General features: G+C 41.1%; 1 protein-coding gene across 1 annotated transcript in view; it reads left to right on the top strand.

Annotated features, from left to right (window-relative positions):
- LOC128700569 (nephrin-like) overlaps positions 1–12,500 on the top strand; it is a 694,403-nt gene that overhangs the window by 392,555 nt on the left and 289,348 nt on the right. The gene's annotated exons all lie outside the window — the stretch shown is intronic.

The following is a 12,500-nucleotide window of genomic DNA, read 5'->3' as shown; positions in this document are numbered from 1 at the left end:
GATGAATTTAACTAAGGGATGGCAGCATTTGCTAGGTCAGCAGAGGGACCTGTTACTGTAGTGCAATGGACCTTAAACGTTAAATTAGTTAAGGGTGAGGGTGTTCGTAGGAATTAAAGGCATTTAGTACTTTAGCTTTAGCTATTAAAGGTAAACAAAACTGTGACACCGTGGATTTTAAAAACTAACAGCTATCAAGGAAAAAAAACTGTCGGTTAATATCTAGTAAGGTAATTGAAAATTAAAAAATTCAGGAACGCTGAATAATAATAATAATAATAAAAATAACGAAAATAATAGAAAAATAGAAGAGGAACAGGGAGAAGACGCAGAAAAAAAAACATTCTTTGTATAATACACGTAGTGACAGTGCTAGAAATTAAATAAACGACACTAGATCAGTTACATATACAGGAAATATTGACGGTGTTTTAATAACTGACAAGGTTGGTAGAGCAGTCGTATATATATGATAGAACCCGAGTTGATTTAAGAAAAAAACAGTAATATTGAAAGAAGAGACAAAATCTCTGATTACAATTTTTAGAACATTTAAATCGATTTTAGGTATATAATATTGACCCAAAAACAGAGATTGCAGTCAAGACAGTGGAACACTGCGGCGATATCAAAAAGGCGTCAAGACACGAAAGTGTAGTAATCCTGGAATATTTTAATGTGAGTCAAGTTGACTAGAAATCCTCAGAAGGATATAAGAAAATTATCCAATACTAAGAGGTTTCCGACATCGCTTCCTGAAGGAGTTGGTGAAAACTAATTAAATCTAATAACCTCAGTGACCATGATCTGGTAAATTAGAAACCTCACTGACCATGTTCTGGTAAATTAGAAACCTCACTGACCATGTTCTGGTAAATTAGAACCCTCACTGACCATGTTCTGGTAAATTAGAAACCTCACTGACCATGTTCTGGTAAATTAGAAACCTCACTGACCATGTTCTGGTAAATTAGAAACCTCACTGACCATGTTCTGGTAAATTAAAAACCTCACTGACCATGTTCTGGTAAATTAGAAACCTCACTGACCATGTTCTGGTAAATTAGAAACCTCACTGACCATGTTCTGGTAAATTAGAACCCTCACTGACCATGTTCTGGTAAATTAGAAACCTCACTGACCATGTTCTGGTAAATTAGAAACCTCACTGACCATGTTCTGGTAAATTAGAAACCTCACTGACCATGTTCTGTTAAATTAGAAACCTCGCTGACTATGTTCTGGTAAATTAGAACCCTCACTGACCATGTTCTGGTAAATTAGAACCCGCACTGACCATGTTCTGGTAAATTAGAACCCTCAGTGACCATGTTCTGGTAAATTAAAACCCTCAGTGACCATGTTCTGGTAAATTAAAACCCTCAGTGACCATGTTCTGGTAAATTAGAACCCTCACTGACCATGTTCTGGTAAATTAGAACCCTCACTGACCATGTTCTGGCAAATTAGAACCCTCACTGACCATGTTCTGGTAAATTAGAACCCTCAATGACCATGTTCTGATAAATTAGAACCATCACTGACGATGTTCTGGTAAATTAGAACCCTCACTGACCATGTTCTGGTAAATTAGAACCCTCAGTGGCCATGTTATGGTAAATTAGAACCCTCATTGACCATGTTCTGGTAAATTAGAACCCTCACTGACCATGTTCTGGTAAATTAGAACCCTCACTGGCCATGTTCTGGTAAATTAGAACCCTCAGTGGCCATGTTCTGATAAATTAGAACCCTCACTGACCATGTTCTGGTAAATTAGAACCATCATTGACCATGTTCTGGCAAATTATAACCCTCAGTGACCATGTTCTGGTAAATTAGAACCCTCAGTGACCATGTTCTGGTAAATTAGAACCCTCAGTGACCATGTTCTGGTAAATTAGAACCCTCAGTGACCATGTTCTGGTAAATTAGAAGCCTCATTATGTTCTGGTAAATTAGAACCCTCAGTGACCATGTTCTGGTAAATTAGAACCCTCAGTGACCATGTTCTGGTAAATTAGAACCCTCAGTGACCATGTTCTGGTAAATTAGAACCCTCACTGACCATATTCTGGTAAATTAGAACCCTCAGTGACCATGTTCTGGTAAATTAGAACCCTCACTGACCATGTTCTGGCAAATTAGATCCCTCACTGACCATGTTCTGGTAAATGAGAATCCTCACTGACCATGTTCTGGTAAATTAGAACCCTCACTGACCATGTTCTGGTAAATTAGAACCCTCACTGACCATGTTCTGGTAAATTAAAACCCTCAGTGGCCATGTTCTGGTAAACTAGAACCCTCAGTGACCATGTTCTGGTAAATTAGAACCCTCAGTGACCATATTCTGGTAAATTAGAACCCTCACTGAACATGTTCTGGTAAATCAGAACCCTCACTGACCATGCTCTGGTAAATTAGAACCCTCACTGACCATGTTCTGGTAAATTAGAACCCTCACTGACCATATTCTGGTAAATTTGAACCCTCAGTGACCATATTCTGGTAAATTAGAGCCCTCACTGAACATGTTCTGGTAAATTAGAACCCTCAGTGACCATATTCTGGTAAATTAGAACCCTCAGTGACCATATTCTGGTAAATTAGAACCCTCAGTGACCATATTCTGGTAAATTAGAGCCCTCACTGAACATGTTCTGGTAAATCAGAACCCTCACTGACCATGCTCTGGTAAATTAGAACCCTCACTGACCATGCTCTGGTAAATTAGAACCCCTTCAAAATTAACTAGAGACAATTTCGAGTAATTGAACTGATTCTGTCGATTCCAAGTTGTTTTATTTCAGTAAAATTTTAAATTTGCATCTATTCGGACTATACTTATGATTATTATCCTTATTTCTGAATGGAATGTCGATAATATTTTGAAGCAAAACAGAAGACGTCAGCTGGATCGCTAGCGCACTCACCTCACACACTGATCTCCGGAGTTCGAATCTCCTCCGGGACGGCTGGAAAACATTAGGGACGTGTTTCCATAAGACACCTGCTGTCTATGTTCACTCATCAGTAATAATGGGTACCTGGGTGTTAGTGGACTGGTGTGGGTCGCATCCTGGGACAAAACTGACATAATTTGCTCTAAATGCTCAGTATACCAAGCGGTTTTCTATATAGTAGTATGTTATTGATGTCATCTATGGTCTATATACCTTGTACATGTACTTGTAGTAAATGAATATATTATTATAAAAATAAGTATCACTGTTTATTGAACTGAACTGGCAAACTGGGACTTACGCCGAACAAAAGCAGATTGAACCTTTTTTTGTCAGAAAACCACACAAGGTGTGGAAATTTGGGGGCGATAAGATAAGATAAGATAAGATTTCGTTCGGATTTTTAACCCCGGAGGGTTAGCCAACCAGGATAACCCAAGAAAGTCAGTGCGTCATCGAGGACTGTCTAACTTATTTCCATTGGGGTCCTTAATCTTGTCCCCCAGGATGCGACCCACACCAGTCGACTAACACCCAGGTACCTATTTGCTGCTAGGTGAACAGGACAACAGGCGATGACATGACTCATAATAAGCCAACCAATGTTAGATCTAAAAAGTAACTCCTATTTTCTTCATCAACAAAGTTCATTATATGCAAATGTAACTTTATAGGAATTAATCAGAAGAATTAAAGTGAAATATATTTAACGAGAAATAAGAGGAATGACTTTAATAACTTTGGCCATAAAGTGAAGATGCCAATTGTTATTGTACACAAGTGTCGAAAATTTGAAGCCAATTGGACAAGTGTCAAGTTACTTGCAAAATATTCAGGTAACCTCTCAACGGTATCCGTTAAAGGATACCTAATTATCTTTCCACTTATTCCACTCTCTCCATTATTAAAGTCGTCTCTAAATATGATTAATAAAGTCTGGCGTTAAGGCACAACATATCATCAGTAGTGATCCCAAAATGTTTCAAATGGCATGGACACTAATAAAACAAATTATAATGTTTACTCGTATTTCATTAAATATTTTGAGAGAGCCTCGCCCATCAGACAGTTGAAGAAAGTGACCGCGCACTGTAGTGGGGATCAGAATCTCTCTCTTCACAAACAGGTGGAACTTGATCTTATAACTGGTAAGTTCTACAACACACAGGTCAGTGAACAATTTTCTGCTATAATTTTGTGAGTCAGTCTGGTTTTTACTGAGATAATGCTCCTACTCCTCCACAGTTTTAGGTTCCTCGATGTCCATGTTTACATAAATGTCTTCGATATAAGAATGAGAAGCGACAAGCGTAAAGCTTAATTTTGCTAACACGGAGAGCAGATTTCCAAATAAATTGAGAGGGGGAGGACACAAGTAGGTGTACTTACCTAATTGTCACTGCAGGGGTCGATTCATAGCTCCCGGCCCTGGTATGGTTTTGGATAAATTACTCTTAAAATCAGAAAAATAACAGGCGAAGTTTAATCTGAAAAAAAACAAGAAAAAATCCAAGGAAATCCAATAAATTTGTCAGGAATAAAATGAATAATCTAGAACTAGATCATAGCTGATGTAATGGGGACTTAAGAGTATTAGCTAGCATTGCTAATACTGTGTTCCCGTTGTTAGGTAAGACACATATGCAACAGTTAGGTATCTTTATTATGAAACGTTTCGCCTACACAGTAGGCTTCTTCAGTCAAGTACAGAAAAGTTGATAGAAGCAGAAGATACTTGAAGACGATGTAATCAGTCCATCACCCTTAAAGTTTTGAGGTGGTCAGTCCCTCAGTCTGGAGAAGAGCATTGTTCCATAGTATGAAACAATATGGAGATGAAGTGACAGAATGGAGCTTTTTATAGCGCCAAGAGGTGAGACGTAGGCCACTATGGAACAATGCTCTTCTCCAGACTGAGGGACTGACCACCTCAAAACTTTAAGGGTGATGGACTGATTACATCGTCTTCAAGTATCTTCTGCTTCTATCAACTTTTCTGTACTTGACTGAAGAAGCCTACTGTGTAGGCGAAACGTTTCATAATAAAGATACCTAACTGTTGCATATGTGTCTTACCTAACAACCTGTCGGTATTTTATACCATTTTAATGTTCACTGTGTTCCCGTGTTCTCGTATTCCTACAGTTCGGATGAAATCTGCTCACAGAAGTGTATATATACCTCTTAGTCTACATTTGCTATACGGTTTACTTTAGTTTTTAGTTTAGGGATTCAAGTAGGTGAGTAATATCGTAATATTAATGATATTCAGAATCATTATTTATAAGAAAAAATCTCAGAATATTTCCATGTTTTTTTTTTTTTACGGGGAATATCTTATCCACCGCTATTGCTAAACATCTCATCTACGTAACCTACTTCCACTAACGGGCCCCGTCTACTTTTGACGCCGTCTAGAATTGCTGCACCTCACTTCTGGCTCCAGTGTATCTTTCAAGGCAGGTGAAATTGCTGACCTAGAAAATATACAGAGAACCTTCAAGGCTCACATAACTGCGATGAAACACCTCAGTTACTAGGAACACTTGAACTTCCTCAACTTGTACTCCCTGGAACGCAGGCGGGAGAGATACATGATTATATACAGTTGGAAAATCCTAGAGGGATTAATACCAAGCTTGAACACGAAAATCACTCCTTATGAAAGCAAATGACTCGGCAGACGATGCAACATCCCACCTATGAAAAGCAGGGGTGTCACTAGCAGGATGAGAGACAACACAATAAGCGCGAGGGGTCCAAGACTGTTCAATTGCCTCCCTGCATGCATAAGGGGGATTACCAATAGACCTTTGGCTGTCTTCAAGAAGGCACTGGACAGACACCTTAAGTCAGTACCTGACCAGCCGGGCTGTGGTTCGTACGTCGGGTTGCGTGCGGCCAACAGTAACAGCCTGGTTGATCAGGCCCTTATCCACCATGAGGCCTGGTCACAAACCGAACCGCGGAGGCGTTGACCCCCGGAACCTTCTCCAGGTATACTCCAGGTATAGGTCTCAGAGCACCTGAATACCTACGTTCAAGGCTAAGAGACAGATAGCATTTTATTATTGACAAGGGACTGATCACCTTCTTTCAAGTCTGAGGGACTGTCTACCCGAAAACTGCACTTCTTCCACTGTTCCCAGAATAAAAAATCATCTTTGTATACTACTAAAGAAACCTGCTGCAAATGCAAAAACCTTTGGGCAGTGATACTATCCAGTTGTCGTAAATATGTGTTTTTCTTAGTTGGTGTGTACAAGTGTCAGCTTTAAAAACCCTCGGGTAGTCGATAAGCTTCGAATCCAGTAATCCATTATCCTCACATGGTACATAGTGTGAGTGCTTTTTTATTCTTGGTGTAAACAGTAGTGTGGACACCTTCTCTCGCTTGGGAGATACTTCGAGTACATTCTCAGGCTTAATATACTAACAGTAGTGTGGACATCTCTAACTTAGGAGACAATTCGAGTACATTCTCAGACTTAATATACTAACAGTAGTGTGGACATCTCTAACTTAGGAGACAATTCGAGTACATTCTCAGACTTAATATACTAACAGTAGTGTGGACATCTCTAACTTAGGAGACAATTCGAGTACATTCTCAGACTTAATATACTAACAGTAGTGTGGACATCTCTAACTTAGGAGACAATTCGAGTACATTCTCAGACTTAATATACTAACAGTAGTGTGGACATCTCTAACTTAGGAGACAATTCGAGTACATTCTCAGACTTAATATACTAACAGTAGTGTGGACATCTCTAACTTAGGAGACAATTCGAGTACATTCTCAGGCTTAATATACTTTTAGAATACCTAAATAATTATGAAGCTTGTATAAACCGTCATTGTGTTACTGCTAAACATCTCTCGTGTTTCTACGTAGTAAGTTACAACAAATTAAGGGAACTGTATAGATGCAAGCTTATACGAAACGTTTGCTCCTCCCTGTCGCCTGTGATGGATATAGGTGTCGACCAGTGTGGATACACAGGTATAGTCCCATGCTAAGAGCTTGCAATCCTTCCGAGGATAGATGGTGATCCCATCGGGGTGGTTTGCTGGGTTATGGGTATTGTTGGCTACTAGTGATCGGGGCTCCCTCTCAGCTGGGCATCCAGCTGTAGCAAGGGTTCTCTTTATGATGTCGTTGACCTCATTGTGTCTTGCATGCCAGCTCTTGGTTTTGGAGCAGTTAAGACCATGTAGACCATATTGGTCGGCTCGTGCATCGCCGCAAATACAAGTATATTCCGTGTAGATTGGGGCAGCAAGGCACAGAGCCACTACAATACGGAGGGTCTTAGGGTCGAGGTGCGTTCCCATTGCCGATATGGGAACTGTTTGGAGGAAGTCCCCAGAGTGATGTGCGCTCACAGCTAGGAGACGGGCAATCTCTTTCTCTGATGTTGCAGCCCTGAGCATATTGGCAAGCACCTTTTCAGCGATCGGGCCATCCCAGCTTGACTGTTGGTAAGCCAGTGCTGCACTAGGGTTTGGTGCTGGAGCAGCAAGAGTCTCCCACTCAGTGATGGCACTGGCATAGTTAGGGTCCTGAGTCACTGAGATTGTTAGGAAGAATTTGTCTTATTAACTCGCTTGATGCTATGGAAGAGGATAGGAAAGCTGGTAGGGCAATCTGAGAGGATCTGCGTACTCCTAGCCCTCCAAGACTGACCGGAAGTGAGGCTTGCAACCACTGTCCATCTTCAAGGGAAAGATTCAATACACTCTCTAGCATGGTCTTAAGAAGAGAGTCATATTCCTAGAGTTTGGGACCGCTGAAGGCTGGGGAGCATCTCAGAAAGTAGGTAAGTTTTGGGATTGACAGGCACCTGGTGAGTAGGTAGAAGGCATCATGTGTATCAATGTCTTTCATCCTGCCTTCCATCGTCTGGAGGTCTTAGATTTTTTTCCTAGGATCAGATCGATGGCGCTGGACCCAAGAGGAGTGCCAAGGAGAGTGCTATTCGCTGCATCAATGGCTCGTGCTCCTGGTAAAACAGCACTAATATTCTGGATCATCTGTGGTTTGGTAGAAACTATTTCACATTTGGTGGGGTTTAACGATAGGCCCAGGCTTTCTCCCATTTCTAATTTTTCTCATGTCTTCTAGGAGAGATTCTGTTGTGCCAGCTAGGGTACCATCATCCAGGAACCAGATATTGAGCTCACTGGAGAGTGCTTCTGTGACTTCCTTGATGACCAGACAGAATAGAAAGTGGGTGAGAGGGTCCGCCTGTTGCAAGCCCTCACATGAGTCAATTTCGTGGTCCCCAAACAATAGTTTGGAAGTCACACTATAACACGATTCTATGAAGGGACAGAGGGAAGGGAAGTTTTTAGAAACTGCTTGAAGAGCAGCATCCCTTCTGACTAAGTTGAAAGCGTTGACAAAGTCCAATTTGGTCAAAGCTTTTTCATTGGACATGTTGATATATACTCATGCTGCGTGGGCAGCTGCTTCACAGCCCTGTTGAACGCCAAAACCGAGCTGAGTTGATTTCAGCATTGCAGCAGCCTCTTGACTCACCCTTCTGACTGCAGCCTTGGCGACTAGGCGCCGAAGGGTGTTACCCACTACAATGGGCCTGATTCCTCCATCCTTTTTCAGGAGGGCACACGATGAGGCACCATCTCATTTATATACTAGTGAAACAATACATTTGCCTTCTTTAAGCTTGTCCTTCCACAATTCAGGAAATTTCTTGAATGATGAACTTAAATCACTCTCCGTCTCGTGGAAGATATCACAATAAAACGCGTGATTGCAAATATGAAAAATGAAGTGAAAACAGGAAATAAAATCTGAGCGCTTTCATATGTTTACATACACATCTTCAGAGGAATAGGAAGAAGAGGCAAGAGAAGCACATTTTATATGTTAAGTTCTGATATGACACCTCTCTCAGAGGTTACAACACCTCACACAAACTGGTCCCGCATAAATCTTTCCTGCTCATATATTTGTCCAGCATCAAGGTAAATTGTTCGCTTGTCAATGAACACACTCCGTATTTATGTGAAAAATATTTTTTATCTTTAAGATTACGAACAATATTTTGGAGTATAAAATCCTAGCACGGCTCCTTCCCTTTATGAGAATATGCTCTCAGATCCCTTTGTATCTTAATTCTTTTAGAATTATTTTGAGATTCTCTTTCTTCGTAACCCCTTTTTAAAACCTGACATAAAAATTGAAAAATCGAAAATCCTATAAATAGTTCTGTAAAAAAAAAAAACAATAAACCATTTAATTCTGACAATTCAAAGTGCCTGTCTCCAACACTGAAAATTAACAATTAGGATGTCATAAGTGACTTCACAACAGTCAAAAGATGTAGGAAATAATTTACTTCATTAATTTTCGTTCTATCTCTACTAAAATTCCTAAATTGTGAATTTTACAAAGTGGCTATTCCAAAATTGTGATTTTTTTTTCCCGTGCATGGTACAATCTTCCGAGTAGGGTGATCAAGGCTAGGACCCTGGGTAAGTTTATAGAGAGATTGGACATACATATGAGTGGGAGGAACTGGGCTTGTTTGGTGTAAGGGGAAGGGAGGAAATTCTTGGGTAGTTTTGGGAATCGGTGGTTTTGATAAGGACCTTCCTTGTATGGGCCAGTAGGCTTTTTGCTGTGTTCCTCCATTCTTATGTTATGTTCTTATGTTAGGAGTGGTGTTAGTGCATGGACAATTAATGATATGAAGGGCTCTTTTCTTGCAGGATTTAATGAAAACGGAAGAAAAAATGTAGATCAGTGAAGGTTTGGCCTGTTACTTAAAAGGACACAAGTGCTACTAATGTGACATTTTACTGTGGCAACGGTTTGCTCTCTGAAAGCTTTGACAAAGCTCCTGGAGAGCGAAACATCGCCACAATAAAATGTCACATTTCTTGCACTAGTGTTCTTTTACCTAACGAATTGTCGTTAATCTTACCACATTAATACAACATAATGATCGATCGTGAGGTCACAACATACTGGAGGAGAATGAAATAGTTTGAAACCATTTTGAGGCCCACTGGTGTGCCCAGGCTGGGGTAGGAACATAGCTTGTAAGCAAGGCATCTGTGGCCGAGTGGTCTAGAATGTCACTCGAGGAACTTTACCACAGACCTTGAAGCGGTTTTGAATCCTGCTGACTGCGATCTTTTTATGTATATGTCTGCTAGTTTGTGAGTACCTAATAAGCCGAAATTGCAGAGCAGGTTAAACTCCCTTAAAAATTAGGCTTTTCCAAAAAAAAAAAAAAGTTAACTTTTTTCATTGTCAGTGACATAAAGATTTATATTTTTGGACTGAAACTAACTTAGAAACCTAACCTAAGGTCACAGTAGAATAATTTTTTTTAGCTAACTTCTGTTATGTATAGCATACGACCTCTTTAATTTATTTAATATTATTTAATAATAATTATATATAAACCATACCACGGGTGGGGTTTGAACTCACTGGTTCAAACCCCACCCGTGGTATGGTTTGTTTGCAATCGTGTCATTACGATTTCGTGAGTCAATAATTATTTATATTAGCGAAGTCCTTCCTATTGGAGGCCTGGACTTTAGTTCATAGACGATGTGGTCTTAAGAGGGGTAAAAAAGTTCCAACGAGTGAATCTGCTGGGACTTCCTACTAATTTGTGTAACATTGCAAGCTCCTGTACACACACACACACACACACACACACACACACACAGCGGGGCCAGGAGCTGATTCTCGACCCCTGCAACCACAATTAGGTGAGTAAACACACACACACACACACAAACTGAAGCGAGTTACAGGACAATTGTCCAGAGACAGCATCTGAAGCAGGTACACCCCTACTGAACGAGGAGCCCAGCGGTAAGGAAGGAGACATGACTTACGATATGGCCCTATCAGTTCACTAAGCAAGGCCGTGGAATAAAGGGAAAAGGGAGCTGTTGGGAGCAGGGATTACAGTAAGAGAGGAGGGAGACGGTGGAGAGGGTGATAGGTCCAATGCAGAGGCACGATCATGCCACCAAGAGTTACAGAAAAAAATGAGGGAAACGATGGCCATGTACAAACGAGATCCAGAGACACAGAGGGAGAGACAATGGGAGGATGGGAGGTAGAAGTCAGTGTTTGTTCATGGGCTTCAGGAGAGCGAGGGAAGGACACACAATGAAAGACGACAAGACAAAAACAGGAAATTGAAAACATCATCAAAGAAATAGGCAAGGAGGATATGACTTGAGATAGTAAATTTTCAAAGAATAGGGGGGAAATTGAAGGGAGTCGGCCAATCAAACTGTTTTTAAGACAGAAACGGCAGAACATGATCCTTCAAGAGAAACCATGGTTGAAGGAATCGTCAACATACAAGAGGGTGTTACTAGTCTGAGACCGAACAAAAACTGAATGACAGCAGCTGAGGGAGAGGACACTGAAACGAAAGGTGCTAGGAAGAGAAACAAAAGAGTCAACAGAGGACAGCCAGAGAAGGACAGAGTAACCAGCATAAGCTCACACAGAATCATCCCCAGAACCCCACAACAAAACATGCTATCCCAACACAAACCACAATCCACACTTACAGCCCCCACCTCACACTACACCATAGAATCCCAGAGCACACTGCCAGGTCCCACACCCCCACAGACCCCAGGACACAGTGTTGGAGAGGAAACTGAAAGTATGGTATGCCAATGCTGATTGAATAATGAACAAGTTGAAGGAGTGGCATGAAAGAATAAAAGAGGCATCACCGGACATCATAGTGCTCACAAAAACCAAGCTCACAGGAATGATAACAGATGCAATCTTTCCAATGGGATACCAGATAATGAGGAGATCCCAAGGTGGAGGTCTGGAGGTTCCAAGGTGGTAATTGCAGTGATGTATAACCTACCACAGAACAGCAGGAGGCCAAGGCAAGAGTATGATTCATCACTGATGAGAGTAATAGAGTAATGATTGACACACTGGCTGAATTGGCCAGAAGGGCTCATGCGAGGAGGGCAAAGCTGTTGATTATGGGAAACTTTAATCACAAGGAAATCAACTGGGAGAACCTGAAGCCACATGGGGGACCAGAAACGTGGAGGGCTAAGATGATGGAGGTGGTACTGGAAAACCTCATGAACCAACATGTAAGGGGCACTACCAAAGAGAGAGGAGAGAATGAACCAGTAAGACTGGACCTAGTATTCACCTTGAGTATTGCAGATATTGAGGACATCACATATGAAAGACCCCTCGGGGCCAGTGTTCACGTGGTTCTGAGCTTCGAATACATAGTACAGTTACAAGTGGAGAAGGAAGCTGGAAGGGCAAGATAAATGAAGCCAAACTGCAAGAGAGGGGACTTCACAGACACGAAGAATTTCATTCACGGGGTTCAGTGGGACAGAGAACTGGCAGGGAAGCCAGTAAATAAGATGATGGAATATGTGACAACAATGTACAAAGAAGTTTGTACCCAAGGGTAACAGAAATAACGAGAAAGCCAGGATGAGCCCGTGGTTCACCCAAAGGTGTAGAGAGGCCAA

This window comes from Cherax quadricarinatus, chromosome 65, assembly GCF_038502225.1.
Source record: "Cherax quadricarinatus isolate ZL_2023a chromosome 65, ASM3850222v1, whole genome shotgun sequence".
In the NCBI taxonomy this organism is placed as follows: Eukaryota; Metazoa; Arthropoda; class Malacostraca; order Decapoda; family Parastacidae; genus Cherax; species Cherax quadricarinatus.
The sequence above is the reverse complement of the archived record's forward strand: the minus strand, read 5'-3'. Positions and strand labels throughout refer to the sequence as shown.